The following is a 21946-nucleotide window of genomic DNA, read 5'->3' as shown; positions in this document are numbered from 1 at the left end:
ATACATAGATCATTGACACTGTCCCGTCTCTACCATTCATGACAAGCCTATAAACCTTTAAACCAGCACAAGTACCATTTCAACCACCATTTCACAGTAAACATAAACAATTCAACTCTCCCCTCCCCTCCCCCCCTCCCCCCTCTTTATTTACTCCGATCGTTATCATCGCGTCCCATCAATATATCGGATGTTTTGTCTAATTAAGCCATTGTGGGAAATTAATCAACAAAGCTTCGCTAACGACCGCTCATTGCCCAATTACTCATTCGTGCAATTTTAACTACAGCAACAACATGGCGGTAGCCATACAATTTGACGAAGGGTAGTTGTGGGAATGGTATCAGTAATAGTGGTCGTATTACGAGTAATAGCAGTAGTAGTAGTAATAATAATAATAATAGTATAGTAGTAGTAATAATAGCAATAGAAGTAGTATTTGTAGTAGTAGTAGTAGTTGTAGTAGTACTAGTAGTAGTACCAGTAGTAGCAGTAGTATTAGTAGTAGTAATAGTAATAGTAGTCGTAGTAGTAATATCAGTAGTTTTAGTAGTAGTATTAATAGTAGTAGTAGTACTAGTAGAAGCAGTAGTAGTAACAGTAGTCGTAATAGCATCATCATTTATATATTTCCTTATTTCCTTTCCTCACTGGGCTATTTTTCCCTGTTGGAGCCCTTGGGCTTATAGCATCTTGCTTTTTCAACTAGGATTGTAGCTTGGCTAGTAATAATAATAATAATAATAATAATAGTAGTAGTAGTAGCAGTAGAAGTAGTAGTAGTAGTAGTAGTAATAGTAGTAGTAATAGCAACAGTAGTAGTAGTAGTAGTAGTAATAGTAGTTGTAGTAGCAGTAGAAGTAGTAGTCGTAGTAGTAATAGTAGTAGTAATAGCAATAGTAGTAGTAGTAGTAGTTTTAGTAGCAGTAGAAGTAGTAGTAGTAATAGCAGCAGTAGTAGTAGTTGTAGCAGTAGTGGTAGTAATAGTAGTAGCAACAATAGTAGTAGTAGTAGTAGTATAGTAGTAGTAGTAATAGTAGTAGGAGCAGTGTAAGCAGTATTAGGGTAAGTCGATATTAGATGGCCTCTGAGCAGTTAATTGGATCATATATTTTGCTTTGTCGATGAAATTAGTCTCTTATTTCACATGGTGTTTTGAGGGGGGGGGGGTCTTTGCCCCCCCCCCTTCCCCCTCGTCTTTTATTTCCCCTATTATGAGCCTATGGCTCCTCCCTCCTCCTCTTCCTCCTCTTCCTCCTCCTCCTCCTCTTTCTCCTCCCCGGTATACCGCGAGCGAGAAAGGCATTGTGGTGTTGGAAATGATTTATTGGTTAATAAAGGATTTCGTTTTAATGATTAGGACATTGATTACCGCTTTTAGTCATCTCGCCGTTGATGATTGGTAAACGAGCCGACGACAGAGAGAGAGAGAGAGAGAGAGAGAGAGAGAGAGAGGTGTTTAACTATTATTTTTTCTGGTATTGTGCAACATTACGCATTGGACAGAAGCGGTTGTGATCTAGGTGTGTGTATGTGTGTGTGAGAGAGAGAGAGAGAGAGAGAGAGAGAGGGGGGGGGAGAGAGAGAGAGAGAGGGGTGTTTAACTATTATTCTCTGATTTTGTGCAACTTTACGTCTCGGACAACTTTGAAGCAGAGGCTATCTAGCTGAGAGAGAGAGAGAGAGAGAGAGAGAGAGAGAGAGAGTTAACCATTATTTTAATTTTTTTTTGCACTATTACCCCTAGGACAATGTTGAAGCAGAGGTTATCTAGCTGAGAGAGAGAGAGAGAGAGAGAGAGAGAGAGAGGTGTTTAACTATTATTTTTTCTGGTATTGTGCAACATTACGCATTGGACAGAAGCGGTTGTGATCTAGGTGTGTGTATGTGTGTGTGAGAGAGAGAGAGAGAGAGAGAGAGAGAGAGGGGGAGAGAGAGAGAGAGAGAGGGGTGTTTAACTATTATTCTCTGATTTTGTGCAACTTTACGTCTCGGACAACTTTGAAGCAGAGGCTATCTAGCTGAGAGAGAGAGAGAGAGAGAGAGAGAGAGAGAGAGTTAACCATTATTTTAATTTTTTTTTGCACTATTACCCCTAGGACAATGTTGAAGCAGAGGTTATCTAGCTGAGAGAGAGAGAGAGAGAGAGAGAGAGAGAGAGAGTTGACTATCTTCTGTGTTTTTTGCACCATTACGCCTTTGACAATTTTAAAACACGATCATGGAGAGAGAGAGAGAGAGAGAGAGAGAGAGAGTTGACTTTTCTGTGTTTTTTGCACCATTACGCCTTTGACAATTTTGAAACAAATGACCATGCTGAGAGAGAGAGAGGGAGAGAGAGAGAGAGAGAGAGAGAGAGAGAGAGAGAGAGTTAACCATTATTCTCATTTTTTTTGCACTATTACGCCTAGGACAATTTTGAAGCAGAGGCTATCTAGCTGAGAGAGAGAGAGAGAGAGAGAGAGAGAGAGAGAGAGCGAGAGAGAGAGTTAACTATTATATTCGGTTTTTTTGCACTATTACGCCTAGGACAATGTTGAAGCATAGGCTATATAGCTGAGAGAGAGAGAGAGAGAGAGAGAGAGAGAGAGAGTTAATTATTTTCGGTTTTTTTGCACTATTATGCCTTGGACAATGTGAAGCAGAGGCTATATAGCTGAGAGAGAGAGAGAGAGAGAGAGAGAGAGAGAGAGAGAGTAACGGTATTAACTATTATTATCTATTGTTATTATCTTATTTCGTGCAACATTACTCCTTGGGCAATTTTGTTAAGCAGAGGCTATCTAGCTGAGAGAGAGAAAGAGAGAGAGAGAGAGAGAGAGAGAGTAGCGGTATTAACTATTATTATTATCTTATTTTGTGCAACATTACTCCTTGGGCAATTTTGTTAAGCAGAGGCTATCTAGCTGAGAGGAAGAGAGAGAGAGAGAGAGAGAGAGAGAGAGAGAGAGTAGCGGTATTAACTATTATTATTATCTTATTTCGTGCAACATTACTCCTTGGGCAATTTTGTTAAGCAGAGGCTATCTAGCTGAGAGGAAGAGAGAGAGAGAGAGAGAGAGAGAGAGAGAGAGAGTAGCGGTATTAACTATTATTATTATCTTATTTCGTGCAACATTAGTCCTTGGGCAATTTTGTTAAGCAGAGGCTATCTAGCTGAGAGAGAGAGAGAGAGAGAGAGAGAGAGAGAGAGAGAGTAGCGTTATTAACTATTATTATTATCTTATTTCGTGCAACATTACTCCTTGGGCAATTTTTTTAAGCAGAGGCGATCTTGCTGCGAGAGAGAGAGAGAGAGAGAGAGAGAGAGAGAGAGAGTGAGAGAGAGTAGCGGTATTAACTATTATTTTCTTATTTCGTGCAACATTACTCTTCGGGGAATTTTTTTAAGCAGAGGCGATCTTGCTGCAAGAGAGAGAGAGAGAGAGAGAGAGAGAGAGAGAGAGAGGCTGTTTTAACTTATTTTCTTCTTATATCGTGCAACATTACTCCACGGACCATTTTTTTAAGCAGAGGCGATCTTGCTGCGAGAGAGAGAGAGAGAGAGAGAGAGAGAGAGAGAGAGAGAAAGAGAGAGAGAAGCTGTTTTAACTATTATTTTCTTCTTATTTCGTGGAACATTACTCCCCGGGCAATTTTTTTTTTTTAAGCAGAGGCGAACTGCCTGCTTGAAATATCATCGTCAGCAGACTGACTGACAGAGTCCATTTTTTGTCTGCTTTTGAGCCAGTCATCTTACCATTACTCCTTGGTTTACTTTGCGTGATCTTGACAAATGTTTTGCATCATGTTGCATGCGGTATTTTTGCTTCTGGGGGTGGGGGTGGGGGGTAGGGTGGGTGGTGGGGGGGGGGTGTTAGTATGTCCCGGGACAACGCTCTTCGAATATTAATGTTCTTAATCATGCGTCCATACCTTTGTTTCATTACCCGCTTCCTGAGCTCTTGTTAATATTATTATTATTATTATTATTATTAGTAGTAGTAGTAGTAGTAGTAGTAGTAGTAGTATTAGTAGTAGTAGTAGTAGTAGTAGCATTATTTTTATTTTTATTATTATTATTATTATTATCAATTTTAGTATTATAATTATTTTTAGTATCATTATTATTTTTAGTATTTTTAGTATTATTATTATTATTATATTTGTCATTATTAATAGTAGTATTAGTAGTACTAGAAGTATTATTGTTATTATTATTATTATTATTCCTTGCTGAGCTACAACCCTAGTTGGAAAAGCAGGATGCTATAAACCTAAGGTCTCCAACAGGGAAAACTGCCCAGTAAGGAAAGGAAATAAGGAAATAACTAATGTACAAGGGAAGTTTAAGAACATAAACAACATTAGAATAAATCTTAAATATATAAACTATAAAAACTTAAAATTAACAAGAAGAGAAATAAGATAGATTAGTGTGCCTGTGTGCCCTCAAGCAAGAGAACTCTAACCCAAGACAGTGGAAGACCATGGTACAGAGGCTATGGTACTACCCAAGACTAGAGAACAGTGGTTTGATTTTGGAGTATCCTTCTATTACAAGAGCTAGAAGATTACTCATAAACAACTCTGTAGACGAAAGAATTGTCAATTTGATTAAAAACACAGTGGAAGAAGACCATGGTACAAAGGCCATGGCACCACCCAAGCCTAGAGAACAATGGTTTGATTTTGGATTGTCCTCCTAGAAGAGCTAGAAGATCACTCACAAACAACTCTGTAGAGTAAAGAATTCTCAATTTAATTAAAAAGACAGTGGAAGAAGAGGCTATGGCACTACAATGGTTTGATTTTGTATTGTCCTCCTAGAGGAGCTAGAAGATCACTCACAAACAACTCTGTAGAGTAAAGAATTCTCAATTTAATTAAAAAGACAGTGGAAGAAGAGGCTATGGCACTACAATGGTTTCATTTTGGATTGTCCTCCTAGAAGAGCTAGAAGATCACTCACAAACAACTCTGTAGAGCAAGGAATTCTCAATTTAATTAAAAAGACAGTGGAAGAAGAGGCTATGGCCCTACAATGGTTTGATTTTGGATTGTCCTCCTAGAAGAGCTAGAAGATCACTCACAAACAACTCTGTAGAGCAAGGAATTCTCAATTTAATTAAAAAGACAGTGGAAGAAGAGGCTATGGCCCTACAATGGTTTGATTTTGGATTGTCCTCCTAGAAGAGCTAGAAGATCACTCACAAACAACTCTGTAGAGCAAGGAATTCTCAATTTAATTAAAAAGACAGTGGAAGAAGAGGCTATGGCCCTACAATGGTTTCATTTTGGATTGTCCTCCTAGAAGAGCTAGAAGATCACTCACAAACAACTCTGTAGAGCAAGGAATTCTCAATTTAATTAAAAAGACAGTGGAAGAAGAGGCTATGGCCCTACAATGGTTTGATTTTGTATTGTCCTCCTAGAAGAGCTAGAAGATCACTCACAAACAACTCTGTAGAGCAAGGAATTCTCAATTTAATTAAAAAGACAGTGGAAGAAGAGGCTATGGCCCTACAATGGTTTGATTTTGGATTGTCCTCCTAGAAGAGCTAGAAGATCACTCACAAACAACTCTGTAGAGTAAAGAATTCTCAATTTAATTAAAAAGACAGTGGAAGAAGAGGCTATGGCCCTACAATGGTTTCATTTTGGATTGTCCTCCTAGAAGAGCTAGAAGATCACTCACAAACAACTCTGTAGAGTAAAGAATTCTCAATTTAATTAAAAAGACAGTGGAAGAAGAGGCTATGGCCCTACAATGGTTTGATTTTGGATTGTCCTCCTAGAAGAGCTAGAAGATCACTCACAAACAACTCTGTAGAGTAAAGAATTCTCAATTTAATTAAAAAGACAGTGGAAGAAGAGGCTATGGCCCTACAATGGTTTGATTTTGGATTGTCCTCCTAGAAGAGCTAGAAGATCACTCACAAACAACTCTGTAGAGTAAAGAATTCTCAATTTAATTAAAAAGACAGTGGAAGAAGAGGCTATGGCCCTACAATGGTTTGATTTTGTATTGTCCTCCTAGAAGAGCTAGAAGATCACTCACAAACAACTCTGTAGAGCAAGGAATTCTCAATTTAATTAAAAAGACAGTGGAAGAAGAGGCTATGGCCCTACAATGGTTTGATTTTGGATTGTCCTCCTAGAAGAGCTAGAAGATCACTCACAAACAACTCTGTAGAGTAAAGAATTCTCAATTTAATTAAAAAGACAGTGGAAGAAGAGGCTATGGCCCTACAATGGTTTGATTTTGGATTGTCCTCCTAGAAGAGCTAGAAGATCACTCACAAACAACTCTGTAGAGTAAAGAATTCTCAATTTAATTAAAAAGACAGTGGAAGAAGAGGCTATGGCCCTACAATGGTTTGATTTTGGATTGTCCTCCTAGAAGAGCTAGAAGATCACTCACAAACAACTCTGTAGAGCAAGGAATTCTCAATTTAATTAAAAAGACAGTGGAAGAAGAGGCTATGGCCCTACAATGGTTTGATTTTGGATTGTCCTCCTAGAAGAGCAAGAAGACCACTCACAAACAACTCTGTAGAGCAAGGAATTCTCAATTTAATTAAAAAGACAGTGGAAGAAGAGGCTATGGCCCTACAATGGTTTGATTTTGGATTGTCCTCCTAGAAGAGCTAGAAGATCACTCACAAACAACTCTGTAGAGTAAAGAATTCTCAATTTAATTAAAAAGACAGTGGAAGAGGAGGCTATGGCACTACAATGGTTTCATTTTGGATTGAACTCCTAGAAGAGGTAGAAGATCACTCACAAACAACTCTGTAGAGTAAAGAATTCTCAATTTAATTAAAAAGACAGTGGAAGAAGAGGCTATGGCCCTACAATGGTTTGATTTTGGATTGTCCTCCTAGAAGAGCTAGAAGATCACTCACAAACAACTCTGTAGAGTAAAGAATTCTCAATTTAATTAAAAAGACAGTGGAAGAAGAGGCTATGGCCCTACAATGGTTTGATTTTGGATTGTCCTCCTAGAAGAGCTAGAAGATCACTCACAAACAACTCTGTAGAGTAAAGAATTCTCAATTTAATTAAAAAGACAGTGGAAGAAGAGGCTATGGCCCTACAATGGTTTGATTTTGGATTGTCCTCCTAGAAGAGCTAGAAGATCACTCACAAACAACTCTGTAGAGCAAGGAATTCTCAATTTAATTAAAAAGACAGTGGAAGAAGAGGCTATGGCCCTACAATGGTTTGATTTTGTATTGTCCTCCTAGAAGAGCTAGAAGATCACTCACAAACAACTCTGTAGAGCAAGGAATTCTCAATTTAATTAAAAAGACAGTGGAAGAAGAGGCTATGGCCCTACAATGGTTTGATTTTGGATTGTCCTCCTAGAAGAGCTAGAAGATCACTCACAAACAACTCTGTAGAGCAAGGAATTCTAAATTTAATTAAAAAGGCAGTGGAAGAAGAGGCTATGGCACTACAATGGTTTCATTTTGGATTGTCCTCCTAGAAGAGCTAGATCACTCACAAGCAACTCTGTAGAGTAAAGAATTCTCAATTTAATTAAAAAGGCAGTGGGAGAAGAGGTTATGGCACTAGAATGGTTTGATTTTGGATTGTCCTCCTAGAAGAGCTAGAAGATCACTCACAAACAACTCTGTAGAGCAAGGAATTCTCAATTTAATTAAAAAGGCAGTGGAAGAAGAGGCTATGGCCCTACAATGGTTTGATTTTGGATTGTCCTCCTAGAAGAGCTAGAAGATCACTCACAAACAACTCTGTAGAGCAAGGAATTCTCAAATTAATTAAAAAGGCAGTGGGAGAAGAGGTTATGGCACTAGAATGGTTTGATTTTGGATTGTCCTCCTAGAAGAGCTAGAAGATCACTCACAAACAACTCTGTAGAGCAAGGAATTCTCAATTTAATTAAAAAGGCAGTGGGAGAAGAGGCTATGGCCCTACAATGGTTTGATTTTGGATTGTCCTCCTAGAAGAGCTAGAAGATCACTCACAAACAACTCTGTAGAGCAAGGAATTCTCAAATTAATTAAAAAGGCAGTGGGAGAAGAGGTTATGGCACTAGAATGGTTTGATTTTGGATTGTCCTCCTAGAAGAGCTAGAAGATCACTCACAAACAACTCTGTAGAGCAAGGAATTCTCAATTTAATTAAAAAGGCAGTGGAAGAAGAGGCTATGGCCCTACAATGGTTTGATTTTGGATTGTCCTCCTAGAAGAGCTAGAAGATCACTCACAAACAACTCTGTAGAGCAAGGAATTCTCAAATTAATTAAAAAGGCAGTGGGAGAAGAGGTTATGGCACTAGAATGGTTTGATTTTGGATTGTCCTCCTAGAAGAGCTAGAAGATCACTCACAAACAACTCTGTAGAGCAAGGAATTCTCAATTTAATTAAAAAGGCAGTGGAAGAAGAGGCTATGGCCCTACAATGGTTTGATTTTGGATTGTCCTCCTAGAAGAGCTAGAAGATCACTCACAAACAACTCTGTAGAGCAAGGAATTCTCAAATTAATTAAAAAGGCAGTGGGAGAAGAGGTTATGGCACTAGAATGGTTTGATTTTGGATTGTCCTCCTAGAAGAGCTAGAAGATCACTCACAAACAACTCTGTAGAGCAAGGAATTCTCAATTTAATTAAAAAGGCAGTGGAAGAAGAGGCTATGGCCCTACAATGGTTTGATTTTGGATTGTCCTCCTAGAAGAGCTAGAAGATCACTCACAAACAACTCTGTAGAGCAAGGAATTCTCAAATTAATTAAAAAGGCAGTGGGAGAAGAGGTTATGGCACTAGAATGGTTTGATTTTGGATTGTCCTCCTAGAAGAGCTAGAAGATCACTCACAAACAACTCTGTAGAGCAAGGAATTCTCAATTTAATTAAAAGGAAATGTCTCGGGCGACATGGAAGGCATGCGTCTGAAGGTATATCTCTGTCAAGGTACATAATGTAGTCTGCGTTGTTTAGGAAAGGGGGTAATTTATGGTCGCGTGCCGTGACGGGAAATTGCATTTTGTTGCAAGCGTGATTTTATAGAGAATCTGAGGCATTTGTCAGTGTTCCGTCTTGAAATCATCCTGGTTTGTTAATGTTCTGCCTTAGAATAACCACGATTTGTCAGTGTTGGGCCTTGAATATGTGGTATTTTCCCTTTTTCTTGGGTAATTATTCTCAAGATTATTGTAGATACGATGAGCTTCCCTTCAACACAAAATATTACACTAATTAATAAATTTATCATATGGAAACTATCTTGGTTTGTTAATGTTCTGCCTTAAAATAACGATGATTTGTCAGTGTTATGCTTTGAATATGTGGTATTTTTCCTTTTTCTTGGGTCATTATTTTCAAGATTACTGTAGATACGATGAACTTCCTTCCAACACAAAAGATTAAATGAATTAACAAATTTATCATATGGAAATCATCTTGGTTTGTTAATGTTTTGCCTTAAAATAACCACGATTTGTCAGTGGTCTGCCATGAATATATTTTATTTCATTTTTCTTGAAAATAATATTTCCAGAAATTATTGTCATTGATTTTCTCACCAACAGTTAAGCGATTACACGAATTAATAGTTATATTGTTATCTACATAATGGAATGTAATTAATTCAAGTGATATATAAAGACAGTTTTGGCATGTAAACACACACACACACGCACACGCACAGATTGCCCGGACAGTCTTAATCCCATGCCCATCACGTCTCACGTTATACCAATGTTTGTTTGTCAATTGAATGGAATAAAGCTTTCACTAGAAATTAACACAATATAAAAAAAAGAAAACTATAAAGTGGGAATAGAATGATTATGCATTAGATATGTTGTAATCGTTCAATGGTCACTCTACTCTTGGTGAGGGTAGAAGAGAATCTTAAGTTATGGTCAGCAGCTCTTCTAGGAGAAGAACACTCCCAAAATAAAACCATTGTTCTCTAGTCTTGGGTATTGCCATAACTTCTGTACCATGGTCTTCCACTGTCTTGGGTTAGAGTTCTCTTGCTTGAGGGTACTCTCGGGCACGCTGTTCTGGCTTGTTTCTCTTCTTATTGTTTTGTTAAAGTTTTTATAGTTTTTATAGGAGGTGTTTATTTTAATGTTACTGTTCTTAAACAATTTATTTTTCCTTGTTTCCTTTCCTCACTGGGCTATTTTCCCTATTGGAGTCCCTGGGCTTAAAGCATCCTGCTTTTCCAACTAGAGTTTTAGATAAGCTAATAATGATAATAATAATAATGATTTTTATCTACATAAAATTTAAGCTTCGTTGGATATGGAGACACAAGATGGTCCGAAGACAATTTAATATAGAACAAAGGAATATTGAAGGAGAAGTGAAGGAACCATATGATGTAGAAAATGGTAATTGTTGAAGGAAGAAAAAATGCGTTTTAATCAAGTGGTATATAGAGGTATACAGCGATATATCATTGACAAAACTTAGAAGTAAATTATAGTATATTAGTTTTTATTGGCCTGACAGATATGCTTACAAAATATTTACCTGAAAACGGGACTAATTAGTTATAGATTACTATCTTTTTGTGATTGTAGAATTAATTTAGGATGATAGGAAATACTTTATATGGATAGATTTGTGTAGAATGCTGGTATTTACACTGGACAAGTCAATGTTAAGTTATTATATTATAGTTTCTCCGGTTCCCCGTTTTCTTTATCCGTTTTCTATCATCGCTTCACGAGCAAAATTTTTCTGTATTCTTTCAAAGAATTTTAAAGTTACAATTACAAATGCATCGGCTATTTATGCTCTTTACGCATTGCAATGATCTTTTTGTCTTATCTTCAGCTTATTTGTATAAAAGTTTAAGTTCTTATGATTGATTTCCGATTGATGAAGAAATCGTTTGATATTTTTTAAGTTCATTCCACTGTACTATTGACAAGGACTTAGTTATTTGAATAGTATTTATTTGAATGTTGCGGAGTGCAACTGAGAGAGAGAGAGAGAGAGAGAGAGAGAGAGAGAGATTTCATATTCTTTATTCATTACTTCTCATATTGTTTATTTATTTCCTTATTTCCTTTCGTCGCTAAGCTTTTTTCCCCAGTTTTAAAGGTTTAAAGGCCGCTCATGAAAGGCAGGGTCAATGGACAGTGACAATTGCCCTATCAAGTAGGACAATGCCCTAGAGACTGACCATATATACATATGATCAGCGCCTAAGCCCCCTCCCAATCAAGCTCGGACCAGGGAGGGCCAGACAATGGCTGTTCATGACTCAGCAGGTACACCTATAGGCTCCTCCAAAAGCCCCCATCCTTAGCTCACGAGGATGGTGAGGTTGCAGCGACCAAAGTAACGGGGAAGTTGCAAATACTAGTAGAAACCTTAGCTAAGCAAGGACAGGGATGATGACAACAGGATACAATGAGCATTTTATTACATCTCCCTGACGTTTATTCACATTATTATTATTATTATTATTATTATTATTATTATTATTATTACTACTACTACTACTACTACTACTAGCTAATCTACAATCTTAGTTTGAAAAGCTGGATACTATAAGCCCAAGGGCTCCAACGGGAAAAATAGCCCAGTGAGGAAAGGTGGTAAGGAATCATAGAAGTGTGTAAGTGTCCGCTCAAGCAAGAGAACTCTAACCCAAGACAGTTTTACCCACGGTCATGAAATGAACACATCGGTGCACATCACCAATGAAGAGAAAATTGCCAAGAAAACCAAGAAAGGTGAAGATGTGGCTCGAAGCCCTTTTGCTCTGCAGGCGTTTCATGTCTTGTTGCCTGGAGCCGTAAGATGACAGATTATTATTATTATTATTATTACTAGCCAAGCTACAACCCTAGTTGGAAAAGCAAGATGCTATAAGCCCAAAGGCTCCAATAGAGAAAAATAGCCCAGTGAGGAAAGGAAATAAATAAATAAATAAATGATGAGGATAAATTAACAATATATAATTCTAAAAAAAGTAACAACGTCAAAACAGATATGTCCTATATAAACTATTAACAACGTCAAAAACAGATATGTCATATATAAACTATAAAAAGGCTCATGTCAGCCTGGTCAACATAAAAACATTTGCTGCAACTTTGAACTTTTGAAGTTCTACTGATTCAACTACCCGATTAGGAAGATCATTCCACAACTTGGTCACAGCTGGAATAAAACTAATAGAATACTGTGTAGTATTGAGCCTCATGATGGAGAAGGCCTGGCTATTTGAAGCGGGTACTTGAACACCTCATTTTTTGACACCGGTGGTGATAAAATGGCGTCTTGGGATTATAGTGCATCAGGAAAGTTATCGTCCCATTTTGATTGAACTTTCCCCAAGTGTTTGTGTGTGTGTATGTGCGTGTGTGTGTGTGTGGGTGCTTATACTTCATCATCATCATCATCACCATCACCATCTCCTATACCTGTTAACGCAAAGGGCCTCGGTTAGATTTCGCCAGTCGTCTCTATCTTGACCTTTTAATTCAGTACTTCTCCATTCATCATCTCCTACTTCGCGCTTCATAGTCCTCTGCCATGTAGGCCTGGGTTTGCCAACTCTTCTAGTACCTTGTGGAGCCCAGCTGACCTTTTGGTGAACTAATCTCTCTTGGTGAGTGCGGAGAGCACGCCCAAACCATCTTCATCTGCCCCTCATCATGATCTCATCCACATATGGCACTCTAGTAATCTCGCTTAACGTTTCATTTATAATCCCGTCCTGCCATTTAACTCCCAATATCGTTTTGAGAGTTTATACTTAGAGACCCAAGTTATTTTTCCCGACTATTTTCAGATATTTGCATCAGAATGCATTTCATAAATTGTATCTGCAGAAGATACTTTTCCTTTCATGATGAAATTTTGATACGAACTTGGTTTTTCCAGAGGATATTTCATATGACCACATATTTTAACGAGGGACTAGCATATCCGTCTCGGTATTGGAAACGGCTGGCAGTCAGTATTTTGAGATTATAGTGCATTAAAAATGCTTTTCTATTGATGGTAAAACCGGGGTTCTCGTCTCCATATACTACAGATTTTTTATACATAAAATTTCACTGACATAAATAAAGGACTTAAGGTGTAAAGGGTGCTCATGAATGGCAGAGGCAAGGGACACGGACAGTGCCCAAGCAGACGATGCCCTAGAGACTGACCATATATCCGTACGATCAACGCCCAAGCTGCTTCTCCACCCAAGCTAGGACCAGGGAGGGCCAGGCAATGGCTGTTGATGACTCGGCAAGTTGATCTGCATGTTCCCCAAAACCCTATTATCTTAAGGAGGATGAGGCTGCAGACATTACAAGAAACTATGGAGCCTGAGCGGGACTCGAACCCTATTCCAGCAGAACGCTAGGCAAGGACGATTTCAATAAGCCATCACAACAATATATATATACACACACATATATATATATGTAATATATAATTATATATATATTATTTATGTATATATATATATATATATATATATATATATATATATATATATATATATATATATATATATATATGTTATGTAATATATTTATATATATATTATTTATGTGTGCATGTATATATATATATATATATATATATATATATATATACATATGTGTATATATATACATATATATATATGTATATATATACACATATGTATATATATATATATATATATATAGGAATGATGCTATTGAATTCTGGATGTAAATTGAAAACCGAAATGAATAAAATTTTAATACAATAGTTAATTGAAATTCGTAATTTTCAAATACATTTTACTTTAAATTTTACTTTAAATCTCTCAATCTCTTTCTTTTACATTTATTACTGGTTTTCTTTTCTTACATTGAAAATAGCTCTTATTATTTAATTTTTGGCAAAAATAGGATTGGTATTTAATCATTTTCCCCAGATAATAATGACATTTACAACAACAACAACAACCACAATAATAATAATAATAATAATAATAATATCATTCTTTTTTTCTAGTATAAGACAACTGTTACAAGAACAACAACAATAATAATAATAATAAGATTATTAATAATAATAATAATAATAATAATAATAATAGTGATAATAATAGATAATAATAATAATAATAATAATAATAATAATAATAATAATAATGTTACAACACCAACAATAATAATGATAATAATAATAATTATAATAATAATAATAATAATAATGTTACAACAAAATAATCATAATCATCATTGCCATCATCATCATCATAATAATAATAATAATAATAATAATAATAATGTTACAACAAGAACACCAACAACAACAACAACAATAATAATAATATTAATAATAATAATAATAATGTTACAACAAAATGATCATCCTCATCATCATAATAACATTAATAATAATAATAATGTTACAACAACACAAACAACAACAACAACAACAATAATAATAATAATAATAATAATAATAATAATAACACTGTTTAAACCACTACTGTTGCTATTATTATTAATATAAATAATTATATTTAAAACCACAATGAAAAGCGAAGGTAAAATAATTAAACAAGAATATCACCCAACGTTCTCCAGTAATTACGAATCCATTGACAAACGTGTCACTGAAAATTCACTCGATTTAAATAACGCGAAGCGATTAAGAAGATCAGTTTCCCCGGAGCAATTTGTCGCGAATATTAAAACCATTAAACTATTCCGAGTGATGGATGCCTGTACATTTCGTGGTTTAATTTCAGCGTTAATATTTATTCCTCTCACGCTCCCCATATCCCTAAGCGTGGTTTGAATTTGATAAGCGATTAAGATCAGTTTCCCCGGAGCAATTTGTCGCGAATATTAAAACCATTGAACCATTCCGAGTGATGGATGCCAGTACATTTCGCGGTTTAATTTTAACTAATATTTATTCCTCTCACGCTCCCCATATCCCTAAGCGTGGTTTGAATTTGATAAGGTAGACGCTTGTGATAGACAGTTTGATATCGATAGACAGTTGAGATGTATATTGAAATAATTCGTGAGTCTTTTTGAGTGACAGAGGCCAGCTGGTTCGGTCTAGGTGGCTCGTGAGTTTGAATGAGACTAATTTCCGCTTCATGTGAAAGATTCATTTTTAATATTGTTACTGTTCTTAGAATACCTTCTTCGGTTAATTTATTTCCATGTTATTTTATTTGTTCATTACTTCTCTTGTAATTGATTTAATTCCATATTTTAATTGTTCATTACTTCTCTTACAGTTTATTTATTTTCATATTTCCTCTCCTCACTGGGCAATTTTTCCTTGTTGGAGCGTTTGGCCTTATACCCTCCTGCTTTTCTAACTTTGGTTGCAGCTTGGCTAATAATAATAATAATAATAATAATAATAATAATAATAATAATAATAATAAAACCGAGATATGATGGCGACTTTATATAACTCCTTATCCACTGACACGAACATTTAAGAACTAAACCATAGTTTATAACATAATTTGTAACCCTTCCTCGTAACAAAATCCTTATGAATACCTCTCCTAAGGATATTATTACAATACACATCCTCTAGAGGAAGGAGAGCCAAAAGGTGCCCCTGAGAACGAGCCCATTAAACCATTTGAATGGGTCATTTGTCAAGCCAGACAGCAGCGGTGGGACATTTGTCGCTCGGTGACAGGGAATGAATGAATTATTGATTATTTGTCTGCACTACGATGTTCTCCAGGCGTCGCTACCTGCTTCGCGAGCCGGCCCGGGAACCGGCGGTTATTTTTATCTGGCTTCTGATTGGTTTAATTTGGATGTTTAGCCAATCAGGGTTCGCTCATAAGTTGGACTGGTCGGGAGGAAACGGCTGTTATTTTTATCTGGCTTCAGATTGGTTTAATTTGAACGTTTAACCAATCAGGGTTCTCTCACAAGTCAAGGGAAACTGCTTATTTTTATCTGGCTTCTGGTTGGTTTAATTTGAACGTTTAACCAATCAGGGTTCGCTCACAAGTCAAGGGAAACTGCTTATTTTTATCTGGGTTCTGATTGGTTTAATTTGGATGTTTAGCCAATCAGGGTTCGCTCATAAGTTGGACTGGTCGGGAGGAAACGGCTTTTATTTTTATCTGGCTTCTGATTGGTTTAATTTGAACGTTTAGCCAATCAGGGTTCGCTCACAAGTCGAGGGAAACTGAATATTTTTATCTGACTTCTAATTGGTTTAATTCGAACGTTTAGCCAATCAGGGTTCGCTCACAAGTCGAGGGAAACTGAATATTTTTATCTGACTTCTAATTGGTTTAATTCGAACGTTTAGCCAATCAGGGTTCGCTCACAAGTCGAGGGAAACTGCTTATTTTTATCTGGCTTCTGATTGGTTTAATTTGAACGTTTAGCCAATCAGGGTTCGCTCACAAGTGGGAATGGTAGAGGGGAACGGTGGCTATTTTTATCTGGCTTCTGATTGCTTTAATTTTAACTTTTGCCAGTCAGGGTTCGCTCACATGTTGGACTGGTCGGGGAAAACGGTAGTTATTTTTATGTGGCTTTTGATTGGTTTAATTTGAACGTTTAGCCAATCAGGGTTCGCTCTTAAGTGAGAACGGTAGAGGGAAACAACAGTTATTATTATCTGGCTTCTGATTGGTTTAATTTGAACGTCTAGCCAATCAGGGTTCGCTAGCCAGTCCGAATTTAATGTTTCTCTAGATATTTTCGCGCTACTTGGAATAAGGAGAATTAGTTTCTGGTTTCAGTTCAAGTGTTGTAAAACGATAGGTATAAATAGATTTTCACTGAATAATGAATTGCCGAATAGTTTACCGTTATTAATTCAAGTTTGGAATTGTATAAAAGCATTTTTGATTCATATCTATTTTGATAATTGCTTGTTATTTAAATGTATAGAGGAAGGATTTGTCCACTATATGAATTTTATTATTTTATTCTATACACTTGATCTATGTTTGCTTATCCGTTCTTAGTTTGGGCTAGAGTGGAATGGTGCTGTGATAAACTGAATGTAATGGAGCAATTTTGTGTTATTGGAGTGATTTATAAAACAGGCCGGGAATAAGTAAATTCCATGTCCTTCACACTCTAGGCCTATAGGCTTGTCGTTTTTTTTTTTTTTTTTTTTTTTTTTTTTTTTTTTTTTTTTTGCAGATGCATATCACAAGTGTATATAAATATGTGTACGCGCACGCAATATATATATATATATATATATATATATATATATATATATATATATTATGTGTGTTTATATAAATGCATATATATATATACTGTGTATATATATATATATATATATATATATATATATATATTTATTATTATTATATATATTATATATATATATATATATATATTTATATTATTATTATTATTATTATTATTACTTGCTAAGCTACAACCCTAGTTGTAAAAGCAGAATGCTATAAGCCCAGGGTCTCCAGCAGGGAAAATAGCCCAGTGAGGAAAGGATTTAAGGAGAAATAAGATATTTTAAGAAGAGTAATATCAAAATAAATAACGCCTATATAAACTATATAAACTTTAACTAAACAAAAGGAAGTGAAAGTAAATAGAATAGTGTGACCGAGTGTACCCTCAAGCAAGAGAACTCTAATCCAAGACAGTGGAAGACCATGGTACAGAGGCTATGGCACTACCCAAGACTAGAGAACAATGGTTTGATTTTGGAGTTTCCTTCTCCGAGAAGAGCTGCTTACCATAGCTAAAGAGTCTCTTCAACCCTTAGCAAGAGGAAAGTGGCCACTGGAACAATTGCAGTGCAGTAACTCCTTGGGATATGTGTGTATATATATATATATATATATACTGTGTATATATATATATACATATATATATATATATATATATACTGTGTATATATACATATACATATATATATATATATATATATATAGAGAGAGAGAGAGAGAGAGAGAGAGAGAGAGAGAGAGAGAGCAATGTATAAGTATGTCTGCATGCATTTCTGATTATGTCTGTATAATTATTGATAATTTATTAAAGATATTTGTATTCCTCATGTAAACTTAATTAAACATACATCGAATATGTAGGCAAGGACTTGGAGCAAGAACGTCAAAAAAATTCAAATCAAATAAAACAAGCGCTAGTAGGCTTACACAGGTTGGTCTATTAACAGTGCAAGGAAGAGCGAATGATAAGATAAAAAAAGTAAAACTGGTCACAGTGTATGAAACATGTATGCAGTTTGTGTAGTGTGGTTTAAATGTTGTGGCCGATGTGGTAACGTCCCTGGGTGGTGAACGCCAGACTGGGGTTCGAGTCCCGGTCAAACTTGTTAGCTAAGGACGCGGGGTTTGGGGGAGCTCTAGGTCTATGTGGTGAGCCATCAGCTGGAATTGCCTGGCCCTCCTTGGTCCTAGCTTAGGTCGAGAGGAGGCTTGGCCGCTGATCATATGTATATAAGGTCAGTTTCTAGGGCATTGTCCTGCTTGCTAGGACAATGTCACTTTCCCTCGCCTCTGCCATTCATGAGCGGCCCTTAAACGCTTTGAAATCTTAATTTACTTAGTACTCAAAGGGGGAACGCGTCAGTGAAAAGGGCGTTAGTCTTGCAACCGCATCCCAAAGCCTCGTTGTAGACACTGGAATTTTCTAAATGGAAAGAAATATCAACGATTTTCTTTTTGTCTTTTGAAGGTAAAGAAAACAATATGAACTTGGAGAAATGTTGTTTTGGAAAGGTAGATGAGACACAAGTGGATTGGGAATCAATATGAACTGCTTGAGAGAGAGAGAGAGAGAGAGAGAGAGAGAGAGAGAGAGAGAGAGAGAGAGAGAGAGAGAGAGAGAATGTCCGGCCTTGGGAAGTGTTTTTATATATACAGTATAGCCTATATATATATATATATATATATATATATATATATATATATATATATATATATATATATATTGTATATGTGTACATATACATATATATTGTATATATGTGTATATTTGTTTAAATACAAAGTATATACATGTGTACATATATGTATATAATATATATATATATATATATATATATATATATATATATATATATATATATATAGGCTATACTGTATATATGCACACACTTTCCAAGGCCGGACATTCTCTCTCTCTCTCTCTCTCTCTCTCTCTCTCTCTCTCTCTCTCTCTCTCTCTCTCTCTCTCTCTCTATAAGCAGTTCATTTTGATTCCCAATCCACTTGTGTCTCATCTATATATATATATATATAATATATATATATATATATATATATATATAATATATATATATATATATATATGTGTGTGTGTGTGTGTGTGTGTATAATGTCTTTGTGTGTTCATATAAGCATAGACCTATTTATAAAGACCGAATTAATAGAATCAAAATTACTGAACATACTCATTTGACCTTCGACACTTTTCAAAATCGTATATTAATTTAATCCTTCTATCATTTTTCATGAAAATTAACGATGAATTCATCACTATCACCATAAAAGTAAACGTTCGCTTAATATCTATAACGTGGCGGAATCCCGTTAGGTCTAAAGTCTCGCTGAACGCAGCCAGCCCTCAGTGAGGCCAGTAGATAAGGCTCAACGTTGGGTGAAGCTTTTTCTTCGTCTCCCCCGTCAGAAGGGACACGCCCCATTGAATGCTTCTATAGGCTATTAAAGAGGACGGAAGGGGCCATTGCCCAACCAATTATGGATGTCGTGGTCCTTATTCCAACACCAATAATGGCAATAGGAGAGATCCAGTCGTTCGATCAAAGGATATTTTTTTCTGGGGGAAAAATAAGTAAACGAAGAGTCGAAGTGAGGACAGAATTGTCATTTGTTGAGTTGAGAGATTTTCAGGGGAACCAGACATTAGCTTTTCGAAATTTGATGATAAATCTCTACTATTAAATTTTTTTTTTTTTTATGGCCTGAATTATTGGTTTATATCAACCTTCATGTGTTGTCAAGTTTCAAAGTGGTAAAAAATAAATTTATGTTTTCGTCCAAGAAAATTTAATTATATGGATGACGTAATCTTTTGCCGTACATGTATACATAAACTGGCGCGCACATAAACCCACCTCTCTCTCTCTCTCTCTCTCTCTCTCTCTCTCTCTCTCTCTCTCTCTCTCTCTCTCTCTCTCTCTCTCTCATTTATATACATATATAGGTATAAGTATATATATATATATATATATATATATATATATATATATATATATATATGTATGTGTGTGTGCGTGTATATATAATATCAATGTATATTTATATATATATATATATATATATATATATATATATATTCATACCTATATATGTATATAATTATACAGAGAGAGAGAGAGAGAGAGAGAGAGAGAGAGAGAGAGAGAGAGAGAGAGAGAGAATATACATTAGAATCGAGAACTAAGGAATCCAAACAACAAATAAATAAACATACAAACAAACGAACGTAGAACTGGTAAAAGAAAGATGAGAGAGAGAGAGAGAGAGAGAGAGAGAGAGAGAGAGAGAGAGAGAGAGAGAGAGAGAAAATATACATTAGAATCGAGAATTAAGGAATCCAATCAACAAACAAACAAACAAACAAACGAACGTAGAACTGGTAAAAGAGAGAGAGAGAGAGAGAGAGAGAGAGAGAGAGAGAGAGAGAGAGAGAGAGATATGCATTAGAATCGAGAACTAAGGAATCCAATCAACAAACAACAAACAAACAAACGAACGTAGAGCTGGTAAAAGAAAGAGGAGAGAGAGAGAGAGAGAGAGAGAGAGAGAGAGAGAGAGAGAGAGAGAGAGAGAGAGAGAGAGAGAGAGAGAGAGAGAAATATACATTAGAATCGAGAACTAAGGAATCCAATCAACAAACTAACAAAAACGAACGTAGAGCTGGTAAAAGAAAGATGAGAGGAGAGAGAAGAGAGAGAGGAGAGAGAGAGAGAGAGAGAGAGAGAGAGAGAGAGAGAGAGAGAGAGAGCTGCGAGACTGAAAACTACGTTAAACCTGTTTACTTGCTTAGAGTTCTCGGGGGCAAATATAGTTAGCGCCTTTTGCAAATCACACGAAACTAGGTTTTGTCTCATACGTCCCCAATGCAATTTCTTGACACCCCCCTCCCCTCCCCCCCTCCCCCCATGCAGAGAAATATTTTTGGAGATTTCAGTTATCTTGGGAAATAGAGGGGGGGGGGGTTGCTTTCTATTAATCTGCTGTGTGAATCATTAGATCTTGGGTAGTGCCATAGCCTCTGTACCATGGTCTTCCACTGTCTTTGGTTAGAGTTCTCTTGCTTGAGGGTACACTCGGGCACACTATTCTATATAATTTCTCTTTCCTTTGTTTTGTTAAAGTTTATATAGTTTATATACGAGGTATTTATATTAATGATGTCGCTTCTTAAAATAGTTAATTTTCCCCATTTTTCCATTTTTCCTTTCCTCACTGGGCTATTTTCTCTGTTGGAGCCCCTGGGCTTATAGCATCCTGCTTTTCCAACTAGAAATCATTAGATCTTGGGTAGTGCCATAGCCTCTGTACCATGGTTTTCCTCTGTCTTGGGTTAGAGTTCTCTTGCTTGAGGTTACATTCGGGCACACTATTCTATATAATTTCTTTTCCTCTTTATTTTGTTCATGTTCATATAGTTTATATAGGAGATATTTATATTAATGATGTCACTTCTTAAAATATTTTATTTTTCCCTTCTTCCTTTCCTCACTTGGCTATTTTCCCTGTTGGAGCCTCTGGGCTTATATCATATTCTGTTTTTCCAACTAGGGTTGTGGCTTAGCAAGTAATAATAATAATAATAATAATATGGGGGGGGGGGGGGTGTTGCTATTAGTCTGCTGTGTGAATCATTAGTCTTGGGTAGTGCCATAGCCTCTGTGCCGTGGTCTTCCACTGTTAATTCTTATAGTCAGGCCTTCTCCATCGTGAGACCGCATCACAGTATTCTAGAATTTTGATTCCAGCTGTGACCAAGTTGTGGAA

This window comes from Palaemon carinicauda, chromosome 2 (genome assembly GCF_036898095.1).
Source record: "Palaemon carinicauda isolate YSFRI2023 chromosome 2, ASM3689809v2, whole genome shotgun sequence".
NCBI classification, from domain to species: Eukaryota; Metazoa; Arthropoda; class Malacostraca; order Decapoda; family Palaemonidae; genus Palaemon; species Palaemon carinicauda.
Note: the sequence above shows the minus strand (reverse complement) of the source record.